Below are 17,401 nucleotides of genomic sequence, written 5' to 3'. Positions count from 1 at the left end.
CCTGTAAGGCCATCGAGTCCAACCCCCCACTCAGTGCAGGAATCCACCTTAAAGCATCCCTGACAGGTGGTTGTCCAGCTGTCTCATGAATGCCTCTAGTGTGGGAGAGCCCACGACTTCCCTAGGCAATTGGTTCCATTGTCGTACTGCTCTAACAGGAAGTTTTTCCTGAGGTCCAGCCGGAATCTGGCTTCCTGTAACTTGAGCCCATTATTCCGTGTCCTGCGCTCTGGGAAGATGGAGAAGAGATCCTGGCCCTCCTCTGTGTAACAACCTTTTAAGTATTTGAAGAGTGCTATCATGACTCCCTTCAATCTTCTCTTCTCCAGGCTAAACATGCCCAGTTCTTTCAGTCTCTCTTCATAGGGCTTTGTTTCCAGACCCCTGATCATCCTCGTTGCCCTCCTCTGAACAGGCTCCAGCTTGTCTGGATCAGCAGGGCTCTTCATGTGAATGGAACAGAGGTTCAAGCATGTGTATAATGGTTTGCCGATCACTGCTGGTATTCTGAAGACATCAGGGGCTGCCTTATACTGAGTCAGGCCATTGGTCCATCTAGCCAAGTATTGTTGACACTGACTGGCAGTAGCTCTCCAGGGTTTCAGGCAGGGTTTGAATCTGGGGCGGGATCTACACTACTGCTTATAACGGTTTATAATGGTTATGACAACTGTTCAGGCCCAGGACACATCACATATACAGTTTTCAAACCGTTTTTAAAGTGTTGTATCCTGCTTGGTGTGGTTCTGGCCTGGGACTTTCTGAATGCAAAGTGCTTTCTTTGCATTTTCTGTCTTTCTGTTTCCCTTTCTGAAATTTCTGAATAGTTTCCCCTGCTTGGCATCATTGTTGATCAACAGCTCTGCACATGAAAGACCATCTTAAACCCTCTTCATCTCGTTTTCATCTCCTTGTTGAGTATCCCTCTTTCATCTATTTCTGATGTTCCTAAACAAGAAAACAAGCAAGACTCTACAACAGATACTTTTTTTTAGATCTCTAGGTGACATTTTAACCTGTGTCATGTTCACAGTACCGCATCATAAGTAATATTCCAGGAACTATTCTGCTCCTTGTTAAAAAGGATAGGACCCTAGAGATATCTTTAAATATGTCTGTAAAGTGAGAAGTGCCCAGAGAAAGATAATATAGCTGATTATAGTTATTTACCTTACATTTTCATTCGCCTTTAACTGGGTGTAATTTAAGGGCATGAAATCTCTTATTGGAACTGTATTTGCATTAAACAGCTCTAAGCAACCATGAAAGTGCAGAGGCTGAAAAATTGACAGGCTGGGTTCCTAGAATCCCAAAGTAGCATTTTTGTAATAGGCATACAAACAAATCAAATAAACATGTTTTGCTTCAATGGTTTAAAGAATATGGTCTTTGGGGTAATTTGTCTTTTCTTCCCTTCTTTCTTTCTTCCTACCTTCCTTCCTTCCTTTTTTATTAAAGAAAGGCTATCATTTCTAGCCCTTCTATGCCTATCTCTAGTTTGCAGCTCTTCCTAACAATCTGCAGCAATTTCCAAACTAGCTGTTGGGATTGCATAGTGTTGTGCATTGGGTTAGATTCTCATGAACAATCAAAGCAGACTAAAAAGCATAAGGTTACTGCATTTTCTTCTTGTACTACTGTCACAGTATACATATATTTGTTTTGCTTTTTAATTAAAAAAAAAACGATTTAGAAATACCATGGAAGCCTATAAAGGAAACCGGAACCTGATGTTAAATCTATTTTCTTCTTCACCCTGACCCCTTCTGTTCTCCTAGATTTGTATTTTATACAGAAAGGAAACCATAAACATATTCACTTATAAGATCATATGCTTTTAGGGCAGGTCACCATTTTAATACAAAGTATTATTTTCTTTGAGATTATACAAAACTGTTTCTATAAAGGGATCTCTCATTACACCCCCTGCAATCCTATACTTACATAGAGGTGCTTTGAAGTGTGGGATGTTCAGCCCGTTCCCATAGATGATTACTTAGAACTGTGTCAGTGAACTCAGTGAGGCTCACACCCAAGTAAACGTGCATAGGATTGCAGCCTTCATTATGTATATCTGCTGCCACTCTGTAAGAGTGTTGATTGCTTAAAAATAAGAGTGTTTATCTTACTATGAAAGGAAATATTGGCAATGCTTTCTTTTAATCCATAGAATACGCAGATTAAAAAAAAATGATGATGGCAGAGCAAATTGTACAGGTTTCAATTGCACCCATGGTCAGTCAACTACTGGCAGGATTCTCAGGGGTAGTGGTAGGCCTCAAAATGTGGCATTTCTGGAGGTGGGCAAGATCCAAAGTCCCTTCAAGGGAATCTTTTATCAAGCTCTTTAGGTAAGCCAGCTGGGAGCAGGTGTGGCTAATTTCCTTCTCTCATTGATTTCAGTTTTTAAAAATCGGATATGTAGAAAAGCCTGGTAAAAAACTGTTCCCTGGCATGACTGGCACGAACCGGCATGGTTTTGGAAGTGGTGGACAATTTGTCACTTCCCCCAGCCCCATTAGGATTGCTCTCACAGGCAAGGGATTTCATGTTTGAATGCACCCCCCTGCCTTTGGAAAAGCAAGCCTGCTAGGAAGGATGGTTGTACCCTAGTCTTCCCCTTGCAGGAGTGAGGGTTAGGGTGGGGAAACATTCAAAATAAACTGACCTACTTTAATTGATTTACTCTCAGACTTGTGAATGTTCAGTTTTAGTTCAACCTTTTAAGCATAGGCTCCGAACTGATAGGTATCTAAATCCCCTTTTCAAAACAAATCTTCACGCTCTTTGAAAATTCTCCCCTGAGATTGTAATCCTAAGTATCCTTTCTTGAAGTAAATTCCATTGAAATGGATGGGAGTTATTTCAAAATACATTTGTACTTCATTACTTTTCAAAATGCAGCTTTTAAGCTAAGAAAACACAGAAAGTTTGAAAATGTAATCTTATGTTATCTATGGCCTGTTTTCTAGTTCTCATAGTGCAAATAACAAGAATAATAATATTTAACATCATACATATTCTATGGCATTTGGACTGTGACCTATACTTTTTCATTCCCCTACTCCCATTTTAGTTTCTACCCCTCCTTTGCAAATAGTATATTTTAATTAAGGCTTGTCAGTCCAGACCTAATGAATACATTAACAGTAATGTTTTCATCTTCCGGAGGTGAACTTGACTTAAAAAATGTCCCTGGTGATATCAGTTTAAAGGCTACTTGAGCTGCTGGTTTAAGAGAAGTTCCTGTATTTTGTTCTATTGTTGGTAAAGACAGGGGTTCCATATAATCAGAACAGTGGCATTTGTAACTTAATAAAGTATATGGCAAATAAATGTGAAGGGAACCAGGGATTTTGTAAGTTTAAAAGTATGTACTTGAGCATTGCATTAGATTTACTTCTGACGATACTGATAAAAACACACCTGTACTTATCGATTGATATACTGCTTATATTGTCATTATCTTTCAATCATCTTAATGTATCATTAAAATTCACCCCAAACTGGATGGATGTTTCCATCACACAAAAGAATTTGTCCTTGGGAAAGGAATTTGGTTTAGAAGTGGTCAATTGTCCCCACAATATATGGACTACAGTTGAGAGCCGATCAAATATCCACTTCTTGTTTGTCAAGGGATAACTTTGACTGCAGCTACAGTGAGATAGGTGATGAGCTGTTCCCTGTTATTTCCATTTGCCTCCCCATGACATTTCTTTACTGCTGTACACCAGCTCTAAGTAAAAGGTCTATAACTCTTACAATGTTGCATTATGGGCCAGTGGCAATATACACTAATTATTTAGGTTGTCTGGGTGGAGCTTAAGGCCACAGAGTACACACTCCATTATAATCCGATTGTTGATCTGTTCAAGCCAGTGGGCCCTGTAATAGTGAGTGCTTAGCATTGTTGAACACTGTGAGGTCACAGTGTATCTGGTTCAGGCTGACGACTTGGTACATCAGCTTTCCCAGAGAGGCAAGAACAGAGTTGTACCACAGAGAGCTCTGATGGATGCTGGGGCTGGAAGCCAGATAAGCTTGTCTTTATGTTGCTCCAACAAGCAGCATATCTTGAATGAGCCTTAAGTAAAGCTTTGGCTTCCTTTAGCCTTATTAGTCACACCTCTGTCCTTCTTTCTTAACGAGGCCTGGTGACTTTGAATATTCCTGTGCTGTGACAACACAGAAATGGGTGTGGCATGGTGTTATCTTTTTGGCTGGAATACTCAGAATTTGAGAATGGCAATTCAACCCCCTCTGGACATGGGGTGGGGCAGCTGGTCCCTGGCCTTCTTAAGGAAGTAGGTCCTAAGGAGGTGGAAATATTATAATGCCCTTTTCTAGCTGAGCCCTCTTCCTCTTTCACCACCTCAGGGGCCTTGTCCTCTGGGGACAAAGGGTCAGGGTCCTGGGTCATGACAATTCATTAGCATACAGTCACCGCCCAACAAAATGAAATAAATTACATTGAGCTCCAGTACATGTTGAGAATTGGACTAGCACAGCAACAAAGGGCTGAATTAGACAAGATGCTAAATGTGCCACTTGCTGCAGCATCATTAAAAAGCAACAACAGTTAACAGCAAGTGTGTGTGTGGGGGTGTTCATCAAGTCCATGTCACGTGTGTGGGGGGGGGCGTTCTTAACCATTTCCTCCCCTGCCATGGTCCTGATGAAAATATCATGTGCCTGCTATAAGCCCCAGAAGAGAAATTTTCATTTCTGCTCCTCACTCAGGGCTAATAGCTGTGGTAGAGATGGATTTTCATCAGGACCACAGTCACGTATGAAAGAGCTAATGAGGGAAGAAAGAATTAAACCCCACTCCTTGGGTGCTGTGGTCCTAACAACCCCTTCCCCATCCACACACACCTGCTTTTAATTGTAGACGCAAGAGCAGGTAAGTCCAGGTTGGCTCTGAGATGTGCAGAACAAACCAACACATGTTTACTTTGAAGTAAGTACCACTGTACTATGGCGCTGTACCATTTCACTGGGACTTATTTCCAGGAAAGTGTGTATTTACAAACCGGCAGATTCCCTGTTCAAATATCTCCCTTGCCAGAAACTGTAGGTAGTTTTAAGCATGCTGTTATTCTCTCAACTTCAGTCCCATATCTGTAATATGAGGATGATAATACTGGCCTGCCTTACAGGATTATTGTAAAGATTATTAGGATAATGTATATTAAATTATCAGAACACTCAAAAGCACTACATAAATGCTTATCATTTTTTATTACCCACATTCATAGCTGTTTTGGAAAGAAATCTAGTAAGGGCTGATCACACAACATAATATGTACTAATATTTTAGTTTTGTCTGTTTGACTTGCTGTATTTTTCCTAGCATGTTAATTGCTAGACAGTGCTAGAGACTAAAATAGTTAATAGAAAAGCTAAATCAGAACTATACCGTGTCTCTAAATACATTTTAGACAGATTTTTTTGGTAATTAATAGAGATTTTGTTTCCAGGCTAAAAAAGACTAAAAATAAACAGCTGTATAGTACTTCATTAAGCTGCCTGCTTGGAGTGATTTTTCCCATTGATTAGTCTCAGGGCTAATGCTGGTTCATTCCTCATTTCATTGCTAATTAACATCAGCTCTGCTTCTGACCACTTGACCGCATTCTCTCTATGAACATGTGCTGGTTTGGCAAGTAGTAGCTACAGTTCCTTCTTTCAGAATTATGGGGTATAAATAGCTATCAAGCATGAATTTTTCTTGCTCCTTCCCCAGGAAACTTTTAAGGCTGTTTCTCTGCCTCACGTTAAAGTTACTATACAGAGTTTTATCACATGAGTTTATTAGAGCTACTGAATGCAAAATTTATTTGTGCATGCACAGTAGATCTCTTCTGAGCGTTTGGTTTCCAGGACCTCCCATGTCAGAACCTCAAGCAGCTAAAACTTCCTGACTGTTAGAGCAGTACGACAATGGAACCAGTTACCTAGGGAGGTTGTGGCCTCTCCCACACTAGAGGCCTTCAAGAGGCAGCTGGACAACCATCTGTCAGGGATGCTTTAGGGTGGATTCCTGCATTGAGCAGGGGGTTGGACTCGATGGCCTTGTAGGCCCCTTCCAACTCTGCTATTCTATGATTCAATGATTGAAAGTGGGGGCTGATGAAAAATAAGCTCATAAAAAGCGTAGTACATATGTGGACCTGTCATGACAACTCTGGAACATTGCTATGGCATCAAATGGAGGACAACGGGGACAACGGGGAACTCCAGTATGGATCAGTAAATTAGACATACCTTGTGTCAGTGTGGTCCAGTGTTGGCCAACTTTTTTGACAAAAGCACAACTCAAGTCCTAGGTGTGAGACAGTGCCATCTAGTGCACACTACAGTACATATGTAGCTCTTTAAGGTATGGGGTGCTCTTGCCTCTAATGCCCTGAGTTGAAAAGCAGACAATTATAACTGAGGGGCAGGCAGGAGTACCATCTTCACTTCCTTCTTTAGCCAGATCCATGAACACTCATGCTCCTGTGCAGGAGTGCACCAACCCTTACTATTTGTGCCATCTGTAGCACCCAGGCTTCTTGTTGGCTACCCAGGTTCTAGTCCACAGGTGTTGCTAAATTATGGACTGGAGGCCATGTCTGGAGATTGCAAACACTTTTAATCCAGCCTTCAAGCCTTACAGACTACATGCTTATTATCCAAGATGGGACAAGCTGGACATTTCCTTTCAGTCACACTAGGGGCTCATCTACACCAAGCAGGATATTCCACTATGAAAGCGGTATATAAAAGGCAGGAGCCACACCAAGCAGCATATAGCAGTATGGAAGTGGTATATAGCATGTCTCAATGGGCCCCAACAGTTGTCAGTGCAGTTCAGTACTGCTATAAAGCAGTCGTGTGGCTCCTGCCTTTTATATACCGCTTTCATAGTGGAATATCCTGCTTGGTGTAGATGAGCCCTGAGTCAACATTTCATGGGAAACTTAGACGTCTCATTAGAGGCCAGCTTCCATCAGCAGAGTGTGCTTGGAGTGGAAGGCTGAAGGGAGATAGACTTTGAAATTGTTCCACATCTAGGAATATTTTACATACTGAACAAGCAGAAGGAGTTCCAGTGCCAAAGATACAAATATGCCACCCAAAATTAAGAATTTTGTGAACCGCCCAGAGAGCTTCGGCTATTGGGCGGTATAAAAATGTAATCAATAAATAAATAAATAAATTTATTGATTGTATTATTTATTAAAAGCATTTTTAACCACCCTTTATCCTAACAGATACCAGGTTGATCTATACGAAGCATGAAAAGTCTAAAACATGTCACAAATAGAAGAAAACAGTCAAACAACGTCAACATAAAATGTTAGTTGCAGCCCACATTGCAAAATTACTGCAAAATTTTGAAAAAAGAAAGTAACCCCATCATTTAATTATGGGAAAATAGCACATGGCAAGGAATATTAGTGTAAAAACATAACTCTATTTAATTTTTGTGTGGGGGAGATAGAGCAACAAAGGAAGATTCAATGAGACAGTGGAGTAAATTTATTATTTAATGGAAAGGAAGAGATAATCATGATAATTTAATTGAAGAAGTTCTGGAAGTAATTTTGTTATTGAAAAACCATATTCAAGTTAGGATAATAACTATTTTTGATCTACTCTTTATTGTTGAAAGTCTTATGTAATGAGAGTGAATATAAATGGAGACTAATTATTATGATTATGATTGTGTTACCTCTGGCTCCTTTAGTACTTGACCCTGATTGTATATTTGTATATTGTATTGTTCTTCATTTTTTTAATAATATTTTTTTTAAAAAAAATCAGAGTTATAAAAACAGCAAGCAGACTATGCACAAACAAGGTTTAAAATGTTAAAATGCCTTGGCAAATAATCATGTTTTAAGCTGGCACTGAATGATAGTAACATTAGCACCAGTTGAGCTTCTTTGGGAAGGGCATTCCAAAAATGAGGCACCACAAGTAAGAAGCATCTCTCCCTTGTTCCTACACAACGGCTTTTCCGTAGTAAAGGAATCCGGAGAAGAGCTTGGGAATGTAACATGTCCTGCAGATTGTAAAGATATTTGATTAGAGACCATGCTGTCAGGGGTTGTTGTAAATAATTCCTAGTGCCCAGAGCTTTATTATAATCTGAAATGCAAGAGAAAGAGCTTTGTTACTTAAAATTCTTTTTTAAAAAAGTTTCTGACATCTTCTTTAAAAAGTGTTTTTATTGAAATCTTTTTAACAACAGCAACAACAACAGAAGTTCAGATCCCCTTCTCTTCCCTCCTCCCATCATAATTCATAGTACCTGATTTATACTTGGAGCTGATAGTGACCCATTTGAGATACATCCAGAAAAAGGAAGCTTTTCAGAATGTTGGATTCTGAACACTTTCAAGCTGTGAGAACTGTTTTGTGTTCCTCCCCCCCCCCGGCCCCCCACCAAAGATCCCTGCTAGTCCGTATGGCAGATTTTGAATTTAGCAAGGAATCCACATGGGGGGGAAAGGAAATGGTTGAGCAAAACCATGATAGTTGGTACCTCTGTCTTCTAATACCTTTGTTCCACTACTGGTATATAACTAAGGTGGTAAAGGCCTCATGAAACAAGCTGTTACCTGGATAGCTCCATTTTAGAAGAATGGAACAAATTTGGTGCGAGCTACGCAGGAGAACTGGAAGCATTATATTGCAAAGGGGTGTTGCCAAACAAGCAGTATATAGATGAAAATAGGAGTGGAATACTACAATTGGCATGGCGATGTTCTGGGGGTGGGGAATCTAACAACTTTAATGAAATTAATTTGCTTCTGTTCTGGGTGAAAAGGTCAATTTTCCATAAAACTCAAGTGAATGGGCATTGTGGAAAAACATGTACTAAACTTGGCATAAAACAAATAACATTATCGTATAGCCTTGGGTCAATTCCAGATCACAGCATTTTGTTTTAATTGAATTGAGTATTGCATTTCAATTTGTGGAAGTTATTTTTTTCCATCTTGTTCTTACATCTGGAAGCATTCATATCTCCGGACTAATCACAAAGTCAGCCTTATACAAATCTATCAGTTTGGAACACTCACTGGCGAGCAAGCATGCCTGAGTGATAATCCTCTTTTGCCTGCTCTGGAGTAGAATCCTTAGCTGCCTTTTTCATTCGTTAGATCTCTACAAACAATCTATCATTGCAATTCATTCAATGGGCTTAGGGCCCAATTCCACAAATACACAAATAATTTCATTCATGAAGTCACTGGGGGGAAAAAACCCTCTTATTTACTTCCCTAGGTTTGAATGAGGGCCAAAGTCAATACGGAGAGTTATATGAATAAAGCTGATCACATGAATAAATACTAACAGAAATGGATCATATTCTACTAATCATTGCTCTGTCTACTACAAGAACTCTGTCTGGGTATCTCCTATGAGACTTTGCTCTACTGATGCTTTATGACCAGTTAACCTTGCTGATATACACTTTTGCACTTTTATTGCTTTCTGCAAAGTCATGTTTGCACCAGGTTTGTACAAAGGCTTCGAAGTACAGCACTTGACCAAAAGAGTACTTACATTCAATCAATCAATCAATCAATCTGTCTGTCTCATAAGAAAAATAATCCTAAGTATAATGAAATTCAGAAAAGACATGGCAGCAAGCAAAATATATATATCTTACAAACCAGAAATGGTAACAACCAATAAAAATAATAATCATGGCATTAAACAGAAGATCATAAGCTAATAATTTAAAAGCTTTGATGAATCAAACTATTTTAACTTGTTTAAAGTTAATTGGGGAGAGAGTTTTCCATAAATGGGGTACCACTGCTAAAAAGGTTTTCTCCCCAGTTGCCACCTAGTTCACCTCTGAAGTTGGGGGTACCACCAGAAGGGTCTGTTGCAGATCTTAATGATTAGACAAGTTCATATGGGAGAAGGCAGTCCTTCGATGTCAAGACACTTAAGTTGTGGTGATAGTTAGGATTGGGAGCAGGATGGAATATTGCTTTTATATTTGCAATTAAGATAAAAAGTGCAGGAGGCAGTATGTACACACACACACACAAACACACACACATACACCAAAAATTGATGCAACCCCTCTTCAACAGCTGATATACGCACAAAATACATATTTTGTTTCTATATACTAGTGTTTTGGGTAAGCCTGGCCTTGGCTAAGAAACAGTGGGTCAATTCAGATGTTGCATTTTGTTACTATTTCTGAACAGAATGCTAATGTATGCTGCAAGATTGCTCCCACTGGTAGCCAAAGTGGCTCAACAAACAAAACAAGACCTTCCATCCATGGTTTGCTTAGTGCAACATTCATACCTGTTTAGTGCAACATGCATACCTGAAAGAACTCAAGAATAAGCCCTATCTCTGGCTAAAGAAATGACAGACAGAAGGTCTTAAATTTGTAGAGCTTGCAGTGTGAGTGATCAGGCAGCATGCACCAGCACGCTGCCCATAAATGCTAAGCCATTGTTACCCTCCAGGAATGCTGTTTTAGTGTTTACGGGCAGCATGCTAGTGCATGCTGCATGACCAGCTGGAAGCTGCCTTACTGTTACATCCACTATTTACTTATTACTGTTTCCTTGGTGTTCAGGGTTCTCTTGAAACCCTGAGCATGTCTACACCATGTCTATATCCTGGGCTAATCCTTGGATTGTCCCTGAGCATCCACATGATGCACAGGGGATCCCGGGGGCAACCCAAGATGACCAAGGACTTACCCCGGGATATCAGGAACTGAGGAAAACCTGACTTTTCCATGGTTCCAGGACTATCCTGTGGAGTGTGGCCGTGTGGCCGCTGCTCCTGGGTTGTCCTGTCCTCCCTGCGAGTAGTGGGACACTTGAAATGGGCACAGAGCTGCACAGCGGCAGTCCGTGCCCATTGGGGTGGAGGGTGGGGAGCGGGGTGGGGTGTTTGTTGGTTTTTTACCTTTTGCACTAGAGCGGAGCACAAGTGCGCTTCCCTTGTTGTTTTTAAAAAAAATGGCGGCTGCAACATCCTTCTGGGACGTCATGCGGCTGTCTAGACGCCCAGAGAGGATTGCAGAAGCTGGTAAGTCCGTGATACTCCCCCTACACCCTTTTGGTGTAGACATGCCCCCATCAGTTTCCCAGAGGACCTTTTCTTCTGTCGCCCCCTGATTTTGGAATGGCCTGCCAGAGGAGATTCGTAAAATTAACTCTCAGTGATTTTAAGGCAGCTTTGAAGACTAGCCTTTTCCGGCAGGTCTACCCAGATCAATGTAAAATCAAGAATTTTAAAGATGTGTTGATTCCTGTACTAATGTTGTTCCCCGACTCGATCCAAAGGGAGAGGCGGGTAATAAATTACTACTACTACTACTACTACTATTATTATTATTATTATTATTATTATTATTATTATTATTATTATTATTACATGCAAAGCAGGCCAGTGTAAGTATGTTCTTAATAGTAATTTGTCATGCTCGGTAAATTTCACATAAAAAAACACGAGTATCAGGCAGTTTCAATTACTTGATTAGGAAATACGTCTCTTTAAGTTTAAACCCCAACTCCACCATCCCATTGTGAGGAAAGGATAGAGCAATGGACACACCAGTATTCCTCAGAGGATAAGTGTTCACGATCATACACTCACACACACACACACACAGAGTTATTTTGAACTGAAGCTTGACATATCTTGTTAAGCAAGCTTCAATAGCTTCTCTTTAGACTACAGAACAGGCATTGGTGAGTACAGTATGATTAATGGGGTTTGTGAAGCTCTAGGTGGCCATCCAAAGGAGAAGAATTGTGTAGTTGTGGTATTACAAGCCAGTGCTGTATTAAGCATATTTTTCCCCTTAGAAAAAGATTTTCTGTTCAGGTTCTGGAGAAAAATAAGTTTCATTAGTTAAGCATCAAGTAGAGACAGAGAAAGAGCACACACAACAGTGCAACAGGATTGATTGTAATAAGCCTCTTCTTTTTGCTGAAAATCCATTACTTTCTGAGCTATTAAATGATGAAAGGGATTAAGAAAATAAAAGAAAATAAGCAGGACTGTCTTCGTAAATCTAATAAAGATGATAACAGTGGAATATTTTGTCAAATTTGCATGTGAATTTATAACGTTCTAATCCATTGGCAAACAGTGTTGTACAGTGAAAGGGTAGATTTGTACTGTTCTTATCAAGGGATAAAAATTCAGCACAGTTTTGGCAAAGAAACCTTGTTTTCCTTATGGCCTTCCATATGTTTTGTCACGAAATCCATATTTGTAGCCTTAGCACCCATATGTTTAGCATTCTAAAAAAATATTTCTTTATTTTTCCAAAGACAAAGTATTTTCTGAAAGTTTTTCTCCAGCCAGGATCCAATTACAAATGATATTTAATGTCGATGATCCTGATTCTACAAGCTGTTTTGCTGAGTCTATGGCTCCTAGGATTGGTCAAGATGGCCTGGCAGGGAAACCCCTTTCCATGTGCCAGTTCTGAGGTCTGTAACCAGCCCAAGTAGAGTTGCTAAGTATCCTCATTAACATGGACTTAAAACTGTCATGTGCACACATGTAATGATGGATGTTGGGTCTTGGGGGGCACTCAACCAGAGGTGAGATAGACACCAATGGATTTATGCACTTTCCAAAGTGGAAAATTACTTCTAAAACAGCAAAATCAGATCAAATACTCATCAAAGTCCAAGAAGCGTAGGTTTAATTCTTACAGATTTTTGTTTATTAAAAAATACAAACATGTTTACACTTACTTACAGAGGTGGAAAAAAAACGACTTGGTTACTGTACCCATCCCCTAGCATATGGCTGGTTTACTAATTTTAATAGGCCTAACTTAGAGATAAAGACAAAAATTGGGGAAACTATTGTTTGCCAAATAAGGAGTAGAAGGTAGCTTGATGGAAATGGCAGAGCAGGGGATTGGAAAGCCAAGGAGCTTAGGTGCTAGTGATAAAGGTAGACTGTGAGAAAAGAAATGGATAGATTTAAGAAGAAACGAAAATAAATGGAGCAGGAGCAGCTATAATTACATGACTTAGGAGGAAGAGCAAGCTGAGGGACTTTACTTCCTGGTTAATTGCTCCTCTGTACTGACTTTCACTATATGGGTCATGGGAACAAGGGATACTGCTTTTATACCAGGTCCGATCAATGATCTATCCAAACCAGTACTGTCTATACTGATTGGCAGTGGTTCTCCCAGCCCTACTTGGAGAGAAATTGATTCCTTCTGCATGCAGAGCATGTGCGCTACCACAGAGCCCCAGGACTTTTATGAAACTATTTTCATGGCAAATAAAGCAGATGGGGCACTAAGGCTAAGGAAGCGTGTGGCTCCTTGCCCAAGGCCACCCAGTGAGTTCATGGCAGAAGTGAGTTTCAAAGTAGAACTTCTTGAGTTGTAGTTCATTGTGCTATAATGTAAATGTTTGGATTTGAAGCTAGTGGCGTGACCAGGCCTGTGCTTGATGTAGATTTAGTCCTCAATTTATTGGTGGAACCGACTTGGTTAGTCTTTGAGCTCTAAGTCAGTTTTGTCCTTGTTGCTAGTTGAAACACTTTGACAGTCTCTAACATGCCATTCAAGATTCCAGAGGGAGGTGGCCACAGCAGCATCACTGTTGAAGATATGTTTGTTTGATTGCTCCAAGCTTCAACACATTTAATGACCTTTAGAACTGTTCTCTCTAGATGAGGATGAGGTTCTCATCAGCTCAATAGTCAGAGCTTATAAACTGCCCTTTGCAAATTACCTCCGTGAGCTTTGGACCAATGCCCTTCCAAAAATTATGGTTTGTGCTAGCAGTTGGTCATTAGCCACTGATGGCCAAACATGCCTTAGCATCTTTCCTTGAGGTGTTACAATCAGTGTCTGTATCTAAATTAAGTTTGGTGGAATCTCAGTACTAAATGGAAATACTTCTGATTTTCATCTAGAAAACTATTCTCAGTCACATTGTTATTACTATCTGTAAATAAAAACATGTTGAGAATTGGCAAGGAAATTAATGCCAAACACTATTCTAGGTTTGCAAACAATCTTTAGATAGAATACACTGTTTCCTCCATCCGTTATTCAGTTTCTTTGTTGCGAATTAGAATTTAAGGCTGAACTTATTTAAAGATTTTCTAGGCAGCCTTTCATTCCTCCCACTGTTCTATTCTTTGCCAACTTGCCTCACCACATAAGCACTTGTATCTCTCTCTGATGGCATCCAGTTTCCATTCCATTCACAGTGGCTGGGGATCATATCTCTGATCCACTTAGAAACACAATGATCTCTACCCCTGAGAATGCAAACGCTTTCTCAGTCAAATCTATTGATCTACCGGGTTCTATTTCTGGCTTTCCATTCACTCACTTGCTGTTTGGGATGCTGGATATTCTTTCTGGGGAAGAGTGAACTCTCTTACTAGGAATTAGAAGAACACTTCTGAAGAATCTAAATATAGAATTTCAATGGAACCTAAGCATGTGCACCTATGGGCTGGTTTGCAGTCTCAGTATATCTTGCACTATTGCTCGCTACTTTTCAATTTTAATTTCTGGTGTCATGATGGGGTTAGGAAGGTGAAATCACTTCATAAGGTCTGATCATTGAGGTGCTTCATGGAGGCAGAAATTGACTTAGGAACAATAAATACTAGCATTTCAGGAGGTTTACAAGTGCTCCAAATAATTTATCGTCATTGACTAGTACTTTACTGTCCTGGCTGTTATGGATGATTGTTGCAGGACAGGACAGTTGCTTCTCCATCCTCTGATCTGTCAGGGAGACGAGCATCTTTCCAAAAATAACCAAACTACAGTCTTTTCTGGCAGCAAATTCTGCTGTTATTGGGAACTCGTTCCAGGATGCTTTCACACATCCCGAACAGAGCCTACCTCCTACTTCAGGAAGCTTGAACAATACTGCTCCTAATATGTAGTCTTAGGAACATAGGAAGCTGTCTTGTGCGAAGTCAGATCACTGGTCCATCTAGTCCAGCATTAATGATATTGACTGGCAGTGCCTCTCTAGGGCTTCAGGCAGAATTTTTTCTAGTCCTTCTTGGAGATGCCAGGGAATGAACCTGGGACTTCCTGCATGCAAAGCATGTGCTCTATCACTTAGCCATAAACCCTCCCTTAGTGAACCCATCCCATATAGTTTTTATCCTTTGCCAGCACTTCTGTTCTTATCAGCGTTACCTCAGTAGCCTTCATATGCCCTTCACTGATGTGTACCCTAATTCTTCAACATTCTGTTCTTCACTAAATACTGTTCCATCAGACTAAATTCTGTAGGAGTCAAAAATGCTTTTTAAGAACTTGATGCTACCTTTCTTTATGTTGTGGTGTGTGTGCATTGCAAAGACCCCAGAGTTAATGCTGTTGTCCTCCTTTATCAAGTAAATTCTGAAGAAATTACAATAAGGCAGCTGTGACCCTGTCAGCAAGTATAACTGAAGCCAAGAATAGAAACCAGTACTTCATACAATTTCTTAACAAGTGTGTGTTCCTTCAGTGTGTTGGCTTCTTGACACACAGCCAAATAAGGGCTTGCTTGTAGATGTTTAGAGCAAACTTCGTTAATAGCCTGGGATGTATAAAGTCCTTGAAGATCAAACAGTTTCCTCTAAAAAGGGTGCCTTCTGCTGGCCAAGACTTCCACAAAATGGCTAGTATAGTTTGTTTGTTTTTAAAGCATCTATTGGTATTTATTTTTATAGAGATTGTTTTTAAAAAAGTGTCTTTTTCGGGCTATGCTCTCACAAAATGATGTACAAAAATCAGAGCAGCATTAACAAATACACAGAGTACATTGAGAAGCTCTTCAGAAATATAATGCTTATTACACCCCAGTTAAAGGTGGCATTGAAGATGTATCAGGACGAGAGGCAGTATACCTATGTACGCCAGTTGCTGAGGAACATGGGTGAGAGGGTGTTGTTGCATTCATGTCCTGCTTGTGTGTTTCCCATGGGCAGATGATTGGCCACTGTAAAAACAGAATCCTGGACTAGATGAATCTTGATCTCATCCAGCATGGCTCTTCTTATGTTCTTTATTATTATTATTATTATTATTATTAATAATAATAATAATAATAATAATAATTTATATAGCACCATCAATGTACATGGTGCTGTACAGAGTTAAGGGCTTCAAGGCTTACCTGGAAGTATGGACAGAAGGGGCAATGCATAACTCAATATAAATATCCAGAGTTTGGGCACCACTACCAAGAAGGCCCTTTTTCTGTGCTCACTGACCCGATTTTTTTTTAATGGTGGGCACTTAAGAAGGACCCCTGAGACATCTTCATATATGGTCAGGATTGGCTAGGTGAAGGCAGTCTTTCCAATAACATGGTCCCAAGTCATTTAGGGCCTTAAAGATTAAGAGCAGCACTTTGGAGTTATGTTTTCTTCTTTGCCCCCACCACAACTGGGCAGCAATATTTTGTACCCGCTGTAACTTCCAGACTTTCAAAGGTGCCTTTGATAAAGTGCATTGCAGTAATTGCCTTTGGAGGTAACCACTCCCTGGGCAATGGAGGTGAAGTCTGACTGCTCCAGGTAAGGATGCAGCTGGGGTAGAAGCCAGAGCTTGTAAAAAGTACTCCTAGCCACACCGCTACCTGCCACTCACCAGACAATAACGAGTCCAGGAGCAACGCCAAGCTGTGCACCTGCAACCCCATCCAGAACTGGTTCATACCACTGTCCAGATCTGCCGAGTTCCCAACCCACAGAATCTTCCATTCTTTCCCAGATTAAGTTTAAGGTTGTTCTACCACATCAAGAAACATTTTGGTATGGCAAAATAGTTTTGTTACTGAATATTTTCAGAAACTCGCACCTACTCTAGTTCACCTTCCAGAGATGCTAATGTGCCTCTTATGGAAATGTGAGCTCTCTCTCTCTCTCTCTCTCTCTCTCTCTCTCTCTCTCTCTCTCTCTCTCTCTCTCTGTGTGTGTGTGTGTATGTGCACATGTGTACTTGTGTGTACATGTATTTTCCTTTAGTGAGGTTAGATTACTAGGTTTCAACCCAGATAATACTCAGTGCTCCTGGAGAGGTCTAACATGTTACCACTGCTGTACTTCCTACTTGTTTGTTTGTTTTTTTGCTAGGTCCTGCTGGCTGCTCCCCTGTGCACTACATGACAAGATAGAAGGTCCATTTGCTTCAGCTGATGTGGGGTGGGAGTGAGTGACAAGCCAAAATGTTTAATAACTGTACAAGAGCTGCAGTGGCAATGACACCTACTATCGCCCTATTCAGGTATTCAGTACTCATGGATACCAAATGCATGAAGGAGCTATCAAGAACGGACTGACTACCCTGTCTCCTAGGCATCAACATGCCATGCCCCGCAGGCAACACATGATCAGCATCAGTCTAAAG

General features: G+C 40.4%; 1 protein-coding gene across 11 annotated transcripts in view; it reads left to right on the top strand.

Moving 5' to 3' along the window:
• Window positions 1–17,401, top strand: part of ESRRG (estrogen related receptor gamma) — a 541,458-nt gene that overhangs the window by 176,192 nt on the left and 347,865 nt on the right. The window contains exon 1 of one of the 11 annotated variants that reach the window (XM_063124052.1): window positions 7,297–7,347. The exons of 9 other annotated variants lie outside the window; for them this stretch is intronic. The gene's annotated coding sequence lies outside the window, so the exon portion shown is untranslated. Of the gene's footprint in view, window positions 1–7,296; window positions 7,348–17,401 lie in introns of those variants that run through there. One more of the 11 variants, XM_063124056.1, reaches the window with a different exon arrangement.

This window comes from Elgaria multicarinata, chromosome 4 (assembly GCF_023053635.1).
Source record: "Elgaria multicarinata webbii isolate HBS135686 ecotype San Diego chromosome 4, rElgMul1.1.pri, whole genome shotgun sequence".
NCBI lineage: Eukaryota > Metazoa > Chordata > Lepidosauria > Squamata > Anguidae > Elgaria > Elgaria multicarinata.
Note: the sequence above shows the minus strand (reverse complement) of the source record. Positions and strands in the feature narration are given on the sequence as shown.